This window comes from Castor canadensis, chromosome 2 (assembly GCF_047511655.1).
Source record: "Castor canadensis chromosome 2, mCasCan1.hap1v2, whole genome shotgun sequence".
Classification (NCBI taxonomy): domain Eukaryota; kingdom Metazoa; phylum Chordata; class Mammalia; order Rodentia; family Castoridae; genus Castor; species Castor canadensis.
The window spans coordinates 99,820,886-99,835,773 of NC_133387.1; the positions used below are offsets into that span (position 1 = coordinate 99,820,886).

Genomic DNA, 14,888 nt, shown 5'->3' on the forward strand with positions numbered 1-14,888 from the left:
AATATACTGGTGGAGTTTAACTGGAATCACTGAATTCTACAACCAGTCTTAAACTTTCAAAAAAAAATAACTTATGGCCACAGTCCCTTGTCATAAGACTTACTGAGTTTCTCTGGAAAGATGGGATAGAATGATGAACGAAGGAAGAACCATTATACTAGAAGGGGAAAACACTCCAGAAAACCTCTCTCCCAAAGGCCAGGGGTTAATTTGGGATCATTTAATGAAACAGGGGCAGAAAGCCAATAATGTCATTTTGGCCAACTCCAAACGAGAATAATTAAAATGGTGCTCCCTGCAGAAAAGAGTTCACCCAATAAGTTCTCCAACTTTCAAGGAGCTTTTGTTTTATTAGATGCTGTTAGCTTCATGTTAGTCACAGGAAAAAAAATGCCCACATACACACGCACGACTAAATGTAGTCAGTTTGCTCAGCTGCTGCTGACGTCACTGCTGCCCACTAGGAGTGAGTTACTGTAATAACCCCCTTTTATTAATCATAGGCTGGAGGAAGCACAAAGTGGGTGACATCATTAGGCAAAGGACTGGCTAACTCATGCTCCAATTTACTCAGCTTTATTATAACATTTCTCAAGTGTCATATGAAAGTGATTACCATTTCACACTTTCCCCCTCTGAGCAATCATCCCTAACCTGCAATTCAGACTCGCAGAGAAAAGCTTAGCTTTTCAGATGGAGGTATGTAAGGGCTAAATCTCTCTAAGGGTTCTTGTTCCAGGAAGGAACGTCCTCCTCAGAACAGCTTCCTCCTGCACTTGAGATGGAGGCAGTTTCTAGAACGAGAGCATCACGAATGACTCTCAGTTGACTCTGATCTGGTGCTGGCATCCAGTTGGAGAAGACAGCTATCGTGATGATCCCGATGGGTGCAGCAGTGCTTGGCCTCATGGTGTCTTGCTCAGGCTCTGAACACCTGGGTTCTGAGATGTGAAAACTCCATTTTGAGATGGAGTATAAGTTTGTGTCTAATAGCGTGGTTCTTATAGCTGGACTGCCTGGGTTCAAACTCAAAATTCACCACAATCAAACTAGAGGTTGCTGGGAAAATGATGGATGTTATCAGGAGCTCAGTTCCCTTGATTTATAAATGCTGATAGTAATGCTTCTCCTTCACAGCTAGTCTTGTTGTGAGAGAAAGAGTGGATCAAGACATGTAAGGCACATAGAACGTGACTGGTTCATAGTGAATATTGCTCACTGGTATTATTTGTCTTCTTAAAAAGGCTTTGCTGGCTGAACTGAACCTTCAGTTCCCCATTCTACAGAATATTAGGAACATATACCAAGATTTTGTGATCAGCCATCAGAGTAGATTGGTACAGGGAAAACCCAACCGCACACTCAGCTCTGCCATTAGCTTGAAAATAACAGGTTTGTTTACCTCTTTGTGATCCAGAGTTCCACCTATTACTATTTATCCAATGAATGAAGAACTTCTGAAATTAAAAGAGGCATATGAGTAAAACTAGAAGAGGATATTGGCTCAAAGATTCTCAAGAGCTCCATATCACGCCCCTGTCGTTTCTTTCTGAACAGACAAAACCTTCAGGTTACTCCATGCCTATATTTATCCATACTGCTCTTTGCACCAGGAAAAACAAATGTTTTCACCACAGTCCAGTCTGTACTTGAAACTCTGAAACTAGCATCGTGGGGCCCTGGCAGAAACCATTTTATAGATGTCTTCACTCATCTCTTTATTTGCAGTCCAATCCTGAGGGTATTTTAAGGAGTCAAAATAAAGCTTATTTAGACGTGCATGAGAGCCACAATGATAACCCTAAAGAGAAGGCTGGGGCTCTGTAATATTTAGATAATGATGAAACTGCCTTGGCTAGTTCAGAATACAGTAATTACGTGGAATACATTATTACTTAGGTCCATCTTTGCTCAGTATTGAATTATATGCAGTTTACTAGGTGTTGGGTTTGGCTTCCAGAATCATCAGCTGGTACAGGAAAGAGCTGCCAGACCATGTTACATGGTAAATAAAATCATAATACATAGCAATTTTAGGATCTCCAGATTGGAAGCTTCCTTTAAACAACAAAGAATGCCAAGCTATCTGCTGCCCCCTAACTGGTGTCATGAAGAAAAGCACAAATTTATGAAGAAGAAAAGGAGGGCTCAGGTAGTTGGTTGATGCCTGAGTCAGCCATTTAGGTTGTAGTAGTGAAAGTGGCCACTTCTGTGGCTACTAAGCCAAAGTCACTAGGTCAATTCATATTTTGTTTCAGTCGCCTCCTGGCAAAGGGATTCTCCTGAATTCCAGCAGCCACCGTGGAACCAGGACAAAGGGTTCATCACACACAAATCATTAACACACAGTGTTTGTTAATACTGTGACTAGAGGAAGCTCTCACAGGGCCACTTAAAACTATACATCCCTCTCTTATGAACATTTCTGAGAGACCCAGAAAAGAAATATGACCACTGGGGAAAGTGAATCCTACTGCTTTGTGGAACATTCCAGACTTACCAGGTGATTGTGCTATTACACCAATGGGAAGAAGCAGCAGCGCCCTCTTCTGGCGTATTTGTATAGAAGGAAACCTTTAAAGAGGCATCAAGGAGGAATGCCTTCTCTCCCTATCCTCACATCACTACTTTCAAATGACATCCATCCTAATTTTAAAAGTAACACACATTCTTTATTTAAAATATGGAATGTACTTGTAAGTACAAAAATGTAAATCACATGTGACCATCCTTCCCAGATGGTGTATGTGTAAAACAAAATTGCAATTAAACTATGATTCTGTAAATTGGTGTATTTCAACTATCATTGTATGTTGAGTATTTCCAATGTCAAATTATTTTTTAAAACATTAATGATGGAGGAGTAAACTATCAAATGGGAGTCTTTATTTTTAAACCAGTGAACTGTTATTGAACATTGAAGCTATTTCCAAAATTCTGCAATGACAAATAGCACTGCAGCTATCATTCAAGTTTCAAGTGCATCTCTTAGTGCTCCCTTAAGATAAACTCCTAGAGGATGAGTTATTGGATCTAAAAATATGAACATATTTAAGATCTTCATATGTATATTACCAAATTGCCCTCCTAGAAGTTTTTACCAATTTACATTCCAGCTAATAGCATAAGGGCATGATAGCCTGGATAATATCATAGGTCCTCCTCCTCCTTTCAGGCCAAATTTAGAGTACACTTTGTTTTAATTTGGATTTAGAAATTTTTAGATAAGATTAATCATTTTACTGCCCATTTGTACAATTTGTTTTTTTAGTACTGGGGTTTGAACTCAGGGCCTTCTGCTTGCTAAGCAGGCCCTCTACCACTTGAGCTACATCCCTGACCCTTAAAACTTTCTTTTGAGTCATTGTTCATGTCATGCATTTTCATATTTTAATAGTATTCCTTTCGTTACAAACGTATGTAAATATATTTTATCACAAATGAGAATGAGCTATTTAAAGAATTCTCATTTTTAGTAAATGAGAACCCATAACCCCTTGTCTGCTACCTATTATAGTAATTTTCCCTCACTAGTTCATTGCCTTCTAGTTTTGTTTACAGTGTTTCAGACATAAAAGGCTTTATATTTTTATATAGGCTAATCTAGGAATCTTTATGGATGCTGAGGTTTCTCCATCAGGAAATCGGATTGATAGTCATCTATGCTTTCTTCTAAATATTTTTTGACATTTCATTCTCTAATCCAAAATGTCTGGAATATATTTTGGCATACAGAACAAGAAATTAAAAAATTTTGTCAAAGGCTGAATCTGTACCATTTATAAATTTATGAATTTGCCTTTGGGAATGCCATTTTATCAATGACTGCATGCATGCACGTGTAAGTCCTGTATTTTATGTTGTAGATCTGTTTTCTATCCCAATCCATTCCTATCCTCTCTCAACTTCTGTGTTGTTCTTTTAACTCTAGCTTCATCATATCTATGGTCTTCTTATGTATGTGACTCAAGAACATACCCAATAAGTACCTTGATTAAAATACAGTTCTCTAGGGATTTATAACTGTTTTAAATAATCCTAGGTTTCTCTACCTCTGGGTACTCAAAGTTTGTCATTTAATGATAATATATCATTAAACAGTACTTGTTTTTAACTAAAATAGATTTTTTTGATTATAAAAATAATCAAAATTTTAAAATGTTCATTTTTAAAATCTCAACATTATGAGGACAAAAAGAAAGGAAGGAAGACATAGAAGCTGGAGGGAGGGAAGAAAAAGGAAGAGAGAGAGCAGACTGAGGAAGGGAAGGAAAAAAGAAAGGCAGGGCCCTTCCTAGAATTCAACTATCCCCAAAACAAAACACAAACAAAATTATGATTTATTTCCTTCCAGAAATGGAGTGATACTTCTTCATCTCAAGAACATTTTCTTCTATTGCATTCTTGATAAATGTTTTTGTTTGTTTCTAAAATTTTCTTAAATATGTGAGTAAATTATTGATTTAAAAGTCTTTAGCTTTTGGTGTGCACATTAACCATTTACTTCCTTCCTGTTAGGTGTGGAACTTATGCAGAAGCACTCTGTTACCACTCTATTTCTTTTCCGTTAACTCATTTCCAAATAGTGTAAGACAGCAAGTCCACTATTTGCCTCAAAATAGAATAGATGTACTCTCATCTATCCTCTTTTCTTCTTCCCCGGGCCCCTTGAGATCCATTAAAACCTTGTCTTAGCTTTTCAGTTGGAGGCCAGTGTTGATGGCCTCTGGACATGGAAAGGAGGCTGAGGCTCTGGGCAAAGTTTCCCTGTGACCTGCAGCCTGGCCCTGTTCTGAAGGTGGGAGCACATTCTGTCCTGTTGTGGAACACTGGTAGGCTTAAACTTGTTTCCTGGCTTTGGAATTAACTGGGTTAAAAACACACTGCAGTTTGAAGCCCTTTTCTTTTGTACTGCTACACGTATTTTATTCTATACCATCCTCCATGTTTATTGCTCTTGTTCCTCATTTTCTTTTCTCACTTGTGACAAACTTTCCTTCCCCTTGTCCCTAGAGGTAAATCTGTGCCTCCATTAACAAAAGTGAGAGAAAACTCGGTTGACCTGGGCATTCGGGTGAGCAGATGTTTAACCCTGGCTTGGGCTCTTGTCTTGAGGTCTTTCTACTTACAGCCATCACACTGAGGACACCATGCTGTTGTCTGCTGGCTGCTGCCCTCCTTCCCCTGTGGTGGTCCTGACATAGTCCCTCTTGGGCAGAACTTGAAATTGCCCCAGCCCTACCTTCCCCCTCACAGAAACAGTGTTAGGCCCACAGAAATCTCGCATGCTTCTGGCTCACTACTGATGGGAATAGTTTCTTCACAGACATAGCATCTCTTTCCTTCTCTTCCTTGCCATAGACAAATTTATATTTTTGAGGGCTTGAGTCAGGTATCAATATGTAGGGTCTCCCAAACAGTAGGGGGCACTTTGAGGCCGATGTTCTGTCATTGAAGTTGAAGGTTAACTCTACCCTGGTACTTGTACATGGCAGGTGCCTTTTCTGAAAGCATTTTACAAAATCTACTCTTTCTCTATATACTCAACCTTTTTTACTTTTATTTTTTCCAATACTGGGGTTTGAATTCAGGGACTCACACTTGCTACCACTTGAGCTATGCTCCCAGCCCTTTTTTTGCTTATTAGTTGCTTTTCAGATAGGGTCTAACATTTCTGCCTGAGCTGGTCTGGAATGCCACTGTCTTACTTATAGCCTCCCACATAGCTGGGATCACAATCATGTGTCACCACACCCAACTTTATTGGTTAAGATGGAGTTTGGCTAGCTTTCTGCCTGATCTGGCATCGAACCACGATTCTTCTGATCTCTCCCTCCCAAGTAGCTAGTATTACAGGCATGAGCCACTGTTCTAGGCCTTACTCTCACAGACTTTTATAGTCTCAGCATCTGTCAGGAGTTTTAAGAATCCTGGACCTTATTCTCAGATCTCTACTTTAAGGGTTCCTCACTCTGATATCTCTGTATCTCTGATAGCTGTTTGATATCGTGGCCCCTGAGTTAGAATTTCAATTTTAAAACACCATAGACGAGGAATAGTTAGAATTTCAATTTTAAAACACCATAGACGAGGAATACGTATTTCTTATTATTGTGTGAAAACCAGATTCTGTTGATTGTGATGCATTATCATGTTACAGTCTACTTCTTAGAGCAGCTGGGCCTGTGCAGAATTTTGAGGAGTCAGATGTGGAAGAGAAAACAGAGTAGAAAGCATTGTCCAGGAAGTCAAGAAAAGTGAGGGTTTTGAAGTGTCAGGTGACACAAGATGGTCAAGTATGAAAGAGGAAAGATCAGCAGATCTGACGATACTTGAATTAGTGCCAGTTCTAGCCTACCTGTGTTGTCTTAATCCTTAGGACAAATTCCAGTGGTAGGCAAAGGAGATGAGAGAACTGCAGAGATGCAGCTGTGATAGAACTCTCTTCCAAAGGCTGTGGTGAGATGGAATAGTGACTAGTGAAGGGGGCATTGAGGATAGGGAGAAAGGAAAGCCTATTTAGTTTTAAAATATGAGAGTTAAGCTGTGTCTGAGAGGAATGAGCAAATAAGGAAAGATGACTTAAAGATGCAAGAGAAGAGAGAATCAGGTTTCCTGCAGCAGTAAGAATGGATAGATTGACTTGAAAAAGATTCGTGTTCAATCCACTTCTGACCTCCTGCATAACTGCCATTTGGTCCAACCCACCATCCCAGTTGACTTAAATTCACTGAATTACTGCAATAACCTCCTAAAAGTTCCTACCTCTATCCTTGCCCAAATCCAACACTCAAAATGAAAAAGAAGTCAGAAGAGTTCTGACTGCACATATACTCCCAGGGTTTCTCAACTCACTTTAAGTCTTCACTGGCAGAAATAGAGCTACATGATCTGGCTACGTCCCTGACCATTCCTTCTTCTGTTACCCTTTGCTTTCTCTATTCTTCCCACAAGGGCTTCCTCACTATTTCTCCAAAACACTGAGGCTATGTATGACCCAGAGTCTTTGCACTCACAACTCCCTGTCCCATGAATTTCATCATTTTCTACAGACAATCCCACAGTTCACTGCCTGACTTTCTTGTCAGTTGTCTTAAGACCGGAGACCTTCTTTGATCACTCAACACAGAGTAGCAACTGACTACATTGGGATACACCCTAATACCTTGTCTACTTTATTTTTCCCCATTATACTTATCACCATCTGAGATCTTTATTTGTTTTTATATGACAACATTAGAAGGCGGGTAGAGATGTTGTTTTGATAAAAGCTAAATTTCATTGCTTAAAATTATGTCTGACATCTAGTAGTCACTTGTAAATATCTGTTGGGTGATGAGCAAATCCTAAGCATAGGTGGAAGGACTAGACTTAAACAGGAAGAAAATAATAAAGGATGGGAATAGAGAAACATGGTTCTAATTAGAAAAGAAAATTAAGAGAGTTTTCATTTATTATGGTTGATTTTCATGGTGAAAAAAAATAAGTTTATCTGCTGAGAGAGATGGCAAAGGTGTGAGAAACAGGGAGTGGAGCTTTGAGAAGATAACTGGAAATTTTGTCATGGTAGCAAGAGGAGTTGGATCTTGACTGTCCCCAAAAGTTCCATGTGTTAAAGGTTTGGTCCCCCAATTCATAGCACTACTGAGAGGTGACAGAGGCTTTAGGAAGCTAGGACTAACAGAAGGAAGTTAGGCCATTAAAGGTGTATCCTTTCTTTTCTCTTCTCTGTCTTTCCTTTCTGGTATCATGGGGTGAACAATTCCTCCACCATATGTTCCCACTGCAATGTTCTGCCTCACCATAGGCCCAAAGGCAAGTTGGAACAGTTCCAGGTACCCTTAAAGCCTACTGAAATTGAATGTTCTAAAGTTTCCAGTGGTAACCAAGCCACTTGGTGACTCTGTGTTACCAGAAGTGTTCTTTGTCACAGGTGTAGAAGAGGTAAAGTCATCTGTTTGGATAAAGCATTGCTACCCAGTAGATCTTTCTGCCACAATGAAAATGTCCCATAATCTGTGCCATGCAATAGACCAGTCATCCCCTACATGTGGCTGGAAACGTGACTGTTGTGACTGCTTCACATTAGACCGTGCATGCAGAGTGACCCAGAGTCAGGTTCTCAAAGGGTTGGAGCTACAACAGGACAGATAAGGAGAAGGAGGAGGAAGAAGAGGAGGAAGAAAGAAGAAAGAAGAAGAAAAAGAAAGAGAAAAATGTCATTTTAAAAAAATCCAAAGAATCTGAGCTTGGTGAAGGAAGAAGTGAAGCTAAAAAGTAACAATTCGTTAAAAAATATCACTGTCTAGGAATCAAGGCATTGATGAATCTGAAGAGTAGGTACTCTTGGAGCAAGAAAGAGAGAGCTGACACCACTAGCTTCCAGAGAGTGGAATTTTTTTTTTTCAGTGCTAGGGTTTATACCTTGAACTACTCCACCAGCCCTTTTTTTGTAATGGGTTTTCTTGAGATAGATTCTCGCAACCTGTTTGTCTGGGCTGGCTTTGAACCATGGTCCTCCTGATCTCTGTCTCCTGAGTAGCTAGAATCATAGGCATGAGCCACCACCTGGTTCCAGAGAGTATAATATTGAAGATTAAGATTTCAAAGGGAAATAGTTAGTTGTGAGGAGTGAATAGTGCAGATGTGGTCAGGGGAATGGGTATCTTATGTGGAGTGGGCATGAGTGTCCTTGCTGTTAAGGAATTTAAAAGCATGCAAGAGCAAATTGGATGAATAAGAAATCCAAAGTGGGTGAAAGGTACCCAAGATGAACAATAGGACAGTCAAAGCCTCTGGGCTGTCTTTCTATTCAGTGACTATTGTTAGTAATCAATGATCCAGCCCCCATCTCTACCAGGCTTGGTGCAAAGTGTTTCATGTATGTGCAACCCCCTGTAATCCATTGAGCCATCTTTTGAAGAGATCTTTGGAAGTAGGTTTTATTATTGAGTAACCTTTGGAGATATATTTTCTTATTATTGCCATTTACAGAAAAAGTCACCAAGGCTTAGAAAAACCAAATAACTTGTTCCCAGATTATACCCTGAAGGTGTCATGGAGCTCGGATTTCAGCTTAGCCAGCCTAACACTAAAACCCATGCAGTATAGCACTAAGCTCTATTGCCACCGAAGCCTCTTTCCCATCCCTTCGTCACATTGTCCTGGGAAAGAAAGAGAAATATAATTTAAGCATGGTCAACTCTATCCCATTTTCTTTTTTCTCCTGTTGTTATTATAGAAAATTCCCAAAATTAAAGCAGAGAAGCAATGCCAATCTGATGACTGATACCCTTGTATCAAGAATGAAATGATGTGAATCTTGATTTCATTTGTATTAGGGAGATTCTGAAACACATCACTTAACTCACTAAATCCTCATTTCTCCAAATACAGAGACCATAAGTCTCATAAATTGCTTGTTTCCCAGGATTTTGTGGGAACTTACCTCATATCTCAATCACCTTAGAAATATTGTCTTAGAAATACCCATCACCAGCCTGCATGGTTAAACTCATACCTGTCCTCTAGCATATGCTTACATACAATTGCTCAAAAACAGTGTGATTACACATTTCGTGAACTTGCACAAATTAGAGAATGTGTTTCTTCTTGTCATGCATTAAGAAACTTGATTGAATCAAATTCTCAGGTAATAAACTGAAAATCTGAGACACTCTGTTGATGTCTCCCCAAGGTCTTTGGTTTGCTTCTGAAAATGGCTGAAACCAGTCTGACTTTTTGTTTTGCTCTCAAAGTTAGCTTGTGACTGTTTTTTCACTTTTTATAGATGCTTATAAGTTCATTTAGATCATCTTTACCTGTATAATTCAAAAGCTTATGATGGAATAATAGGTAATACTTTTTTATTAACATTTCCTGAAATGTTTTTAGTAGCCCTATTCTACTGTACTCTGATAATTATTTTAGCTCAAGAAACTTCACTTACAATTAGTCTGGTTACCTCTCCAATTCCTGTGGCTTTCTATTTTACAAACTCCATAATATCTCAAACCTTCTGTTTTGTTCACTATTGTGACTATTGAATTATATCCAGTATCCATCTTATCTTAGTACAGATTTTAATTCTACAATTGTAATTTTAATTTCTACACAATCCTTTTCAAAAATCTCTTAGCTTTTTCATACCTTTTAAAAAAATTATTCTATTTCTTTTTATCACATCACCATTGTTTTTCAGACCACATAGTCTGTTTTGAGACACCAAATTTCCAAAGTGGTCTTCTATTAGTAAATACATATAGAAAAATAATTTTCGAGTGAAGTCTAACTATCACAGGCACTTTTCTTTTTCGATTTCTGCTGCATAGTTCTTAGTTTGGTCTTTTCTTTCTATCCATTGCATTTTTTTTCAGCTGCAAAGATAGCTAATCATATTTGACATTTGCAATTAGACCAAGGATATAGCTTTTTTGGCTCTATTGTCTGACTTCTGTAATAGGTGAAATACCCTAAAAGGGAGGTAATACATAACTCCTAGTGTCTGGTAAGCAGCCTCCTCATATCACTGATTACGGGTCTCCATGAAAGACTACAATTCCAAGACATACTCTGGAGCTTTACCAAGGGGTAATAGTGTCCTTTTGCTTTCTGAACGTGGTAGCCCAAGCCTGATGCAGAATGGTGAAAGAGGTAGAAAAGAGAGGAGCAAGGAGGGAAGAAAGACCTTAGCCACTTTGGATACTCCTGCCTATGCAGTAAAGGGGGGTGCTCAATTCTAGCCAAGAGTCAAGGACTGAAGGGGGGGGGCAATAACATGTTTTCCTCCTTTTTTCTGATGAAAATCGCTGTTCTATTTCATTAGTCAATGCATAGATTGGCTAATCAGGCCCCAGAAAATCAGAGTTAATGAAAACAGCCCCCTAACCTCTTGTGTGTCTGTCAATTTGGCATAAAATAAAAACTCTGCTTTAAGAAAATAAGAAAACAGTATTTTATCAGCCATATACTAGTGACCATGGCCCAAGAAAACGATTCAATTGACCCTGAATGACCTGTCCTCACATGGAAGAGGTTACATGTACTTTTACAATCACAGAACAAGAAGGTCATAAATCAGTATATTTACCAACTATGGGGGAGGGGAGCCTCAGATAGGACGGTGATAGCAAAGCAGGTAAATATTTCCTAAAGGTTTCAGATGTTATCTTAGCTTTGGGGTTGGTGGAGGCTAGAAGTTTGCTAAGTTTAGCGATACATTCCAATAGGCTTACCTAATAATCATGAGGAAATTAGTTCAGGTAAAGGCAAATGGCTACTAAAGAGATTAAGGTAGCTCAAGATAATTTGTCTCTCCCTTCAAGATTCCACGTTTCCACACTCATAATGTTCCACTTAGCCAAGACCAAAGAGTCCACAGGATATTTCACACAGATCCAGCTTCTTCAGAAAAGTTCAACTTCACATCAATATTGAAAACAACTAAACAGAAATCAAGAGGATGACTTTTCTGTGGAATAATGAAATAATTCAAATATGTTCCTATTTTCTATCACTGCAGTGGTTCAAAAGAAATTCAAAATTTTTTATAGAACATTCTGACCAAACAACCAATTTTCCCATATCTAATACACAATAAGGACCCTTCTAGACTTTTCTTGCCTTTTTCTCCATCTCATACACTTTTCCATCCCATTTTCACTATTCATCTATTCTTTACTAACCATCATATTTCTGTTCAAAATGATTTAGCTGCCATTCCTAATCACAAAGTTCTCTGTCAAAGACCCAGGAGACAAGATGTGCATCTAATTAATAATTATTTAAAACATGGGAACAAATTATCTAACACATAGACTTCTGAATGTACTAGTTACTGGAGTTACCATGAATGAGTATAGCAATAATAGATGTTTCTGTGTCCATAACCAGCCTGAGACATGATTTGCAGAGCAGGAAGCATCTCTGACTTTGTGAACATGCCAGGGAGTCCCAGATGCAGGCTGCCAGCAGGGTCATCTTAAATCACGAGTTCCACCACAGCCCACAGCTGCCAAAATGCATCTCTTCCCTGTACTATTCCACAGGAACTGGGGCACCTTAGCCTTTAAGGCTACCTCATATCCTATCCATACTCACTCAGTAAATGCTGCTTAATAAGGACAATGAGAACATGTGTTCCATCTCACTTTTCTCCTCAATACCTCTATTAAGGAAGCCATGAATGTTTCCCCAAGTAATTTATTCCATTTCCTGATTGATTGCATAGTCAATTTTTTCTTCCATCTCCCTTGAATATTTCCATTTTCCTTTTGAGGCTCAGCCCAGTACTCCTTGTCTCATGCATGTGTACTACTCCAAAGTTGCTGATCGTCAGGGTAGCACGCTGGGAGGACTTTGCTTCAAATTTCTTGCTTTTGGGTAGCCAAGTCCAAGAATATGTTCCTGGATTCTCAGTACTGAGTTTGGTTTGTATCCATTCATTATTAGAAGAGGAGGAGAGAGGAAGAGAAAATATCTACTTACTCACTTAATTTTAAGCTTTTGAAAATATACTGAGACAGAAGAGGACTGGGGAGCCAAAGATGTGTGGAGTGGCAAGTGACAGAAACTGCCCAACACATGCATAATGGTGACTGTCCCTGCTAATAACTAAGGGTTCTGCATGAGAATTAGTTGACTCTCAAAAGCTGTCTTTCTTCTCAAGGAACACTCTTTAGAAACTCCAACTAAAGTGTCAAGTGCCTATGCACACGAACCCACACAGACAGGTAGGTGTAAGTATATCTGTCCTTGGGCCTGTGTACACACAGTATATGGACAATTCATGTTTTAGGACAGCACTAAAATACCAGTTGGCTATGATCTATTGTATTCAGAAGTTCCTATGCTCACTTCTCCAGCCTTTGTCCGTCTTCTTACAGGAACAGGGTCTCTTTTAAGAGGAAATGTGAGGCATAAGATAAGGAAAAGAAATTAAGGGAGGAAATGAAGTAAATGGATTGAGGACTTTATTTTGTGTTCTTCTTCCAAACATTTGTTCTCTTTTCACTTTATGTACTCTGCAAACTGTGTATGTAACTGCCATGACTTTCCTTTTGACTGATAAAGAGATGAAAGGCAGATTTTGGGCCCACTCACAATGCATGTTTGCCTCACACGGAGTGCATTTCTAGCAGATTCCTGCTTACAACTGGCTCCATGCTTCTTACACTTCTTAAGCTCCAAGTATCCTCTTTTGCTCCGTTTTTAATTTGTGCTACTCTTTAACAATTTACTTACTTTTAAAAGACTACTGAAATCCTTTCATGAATAGATAGGTGTAAATAAAGAAACTAAGAAGGCAAATAAGAAATGTATTAGATTTCAAAAACTGTTTTAAACATTCCTACTCGTCAGCCCTCAGATTGTTGCTAAATTCAGCTTCTGAGTTCTAAGCATCTACCACTTTTCAGGGCTGTTATGGCATGCCATGTAGTTTCATTTAAATAAGAAAACTCTATAAAAGTGCCCAAGTATAAACAAATGAGCTCTTGCCTTTAGATTTTAATAGCTTCCCTGTGTTGGACCTTTATTGTAGCAAGGAGTGGCAGTCATTGTTAGCAAGTGCATTCCCACCTCATTCTTCTTTGGCGAACTCCTCTCTAAAGGCCCCAAAAATAACAAAGACACTTTCCCAACTTTCTTTGTAGCAAGCAATATGATTCAGTTCTGGCCAATGGAGTCTGTCCTTTCCTGACAAAAAGGTAGATGGTGCCAGCAATTTTCTTTCCTTTTGCCTTGAACAAAGATGAGATACTCAGTGCTGGACAGCCATCTTTTGACACTGAGGCAATAAACCATCATATTGAGAATGGCAGAGCAGAGAAACAAAAGAACAGTTCTTGGACTGTCTGTCTGGACTGAGAATTCCAAGTCTCTACTGGTTAAGGTGCTCTTGGTCAAGTTTTTTGTTACTTGAAACCACAATTTTTCTCAATTAATATATGTATTTGTTCTGTTCTGTATTTGTATATAGGTATATATGAATATATGCTTGTTTTTGTATATATGAATATATATCCACATATAACCCTAACACAGCTGGACTCATGTGTGTGTGTATGTGTGTGTGTGTACATTTGTGTATGGTCCACTGTTCTGACTTGCCAGTACTAGCATATATAATAAAATATGGCTTAATTTTCCTGCAATATGACTTTATTTTCATCTCCCAAATCTAGGTGCATAATCTCTTTAGGTTATTTCTTTGAGATGTTCTACCAAGCAGTACATCTAGATAATGGACAGGCAAATACAACAGATTTCATGTCAACTCATTTTTCCTGAAGATACACTTTATTGCCTGCAGATAACAATCCCCAAATCTGGAAAGGATATTGAATAAGATGAGGTTAAAATATGAGAACAAGGGAGTTGACAGAGCCTCCAACTGTTCTGAGAATAAATAGCTTCTGATCCCAACCACTGTCAATTTTTAAAACTTAGCAATGCATTTTTATTTCCATCACCACTAGTCTCAAAACCCCAATAATTTCATGATGTAAACCACCTGGAAGACTATTTTTATCCAAGCTACTCCTGGTTAAGCCAGGCTGACTGGCCCACATGGCCCTCAATTGCTGGGTTCCCCTTCTTTCCATTTGTTCCCTAGGTCATGGTGTGCTTTCTCTTCCTCACACTGTCCTGGCTTTGAATTTTTGGATCCATTTCCAAACTGACATCCGCCTCTGCCCTGCTCCTCTGACTGTTGAGAACATCCTGATTTACCCTCTGGTATTTTGGACGTCAGCTCTCTTCTGATTTATGAACTCACTTGCTCTTCCAGTATGACAGTCTCCTAGAACCCTCACTTGCAGCTCCAACACAGACAGACTCAGAGGAGGGGGAACTCTACCCTACTCTGCAGAATAGCCCCATTCCACCCC

General features: G+C 39.0%; 1 long non-coding RNA gene across 4 annotated transcripts in view; it reads left to right on the forward strand.

The window, feature by feature from the left end:
* LOC141420731 (uncharacterized) overlaps positions 1 to 14,888 on the forward strand; it is a 73,723-nt gene that overhangs the window by 15,207 nt on the left and 43,628 nt on the right. The window lies entirely within an intron of this gene.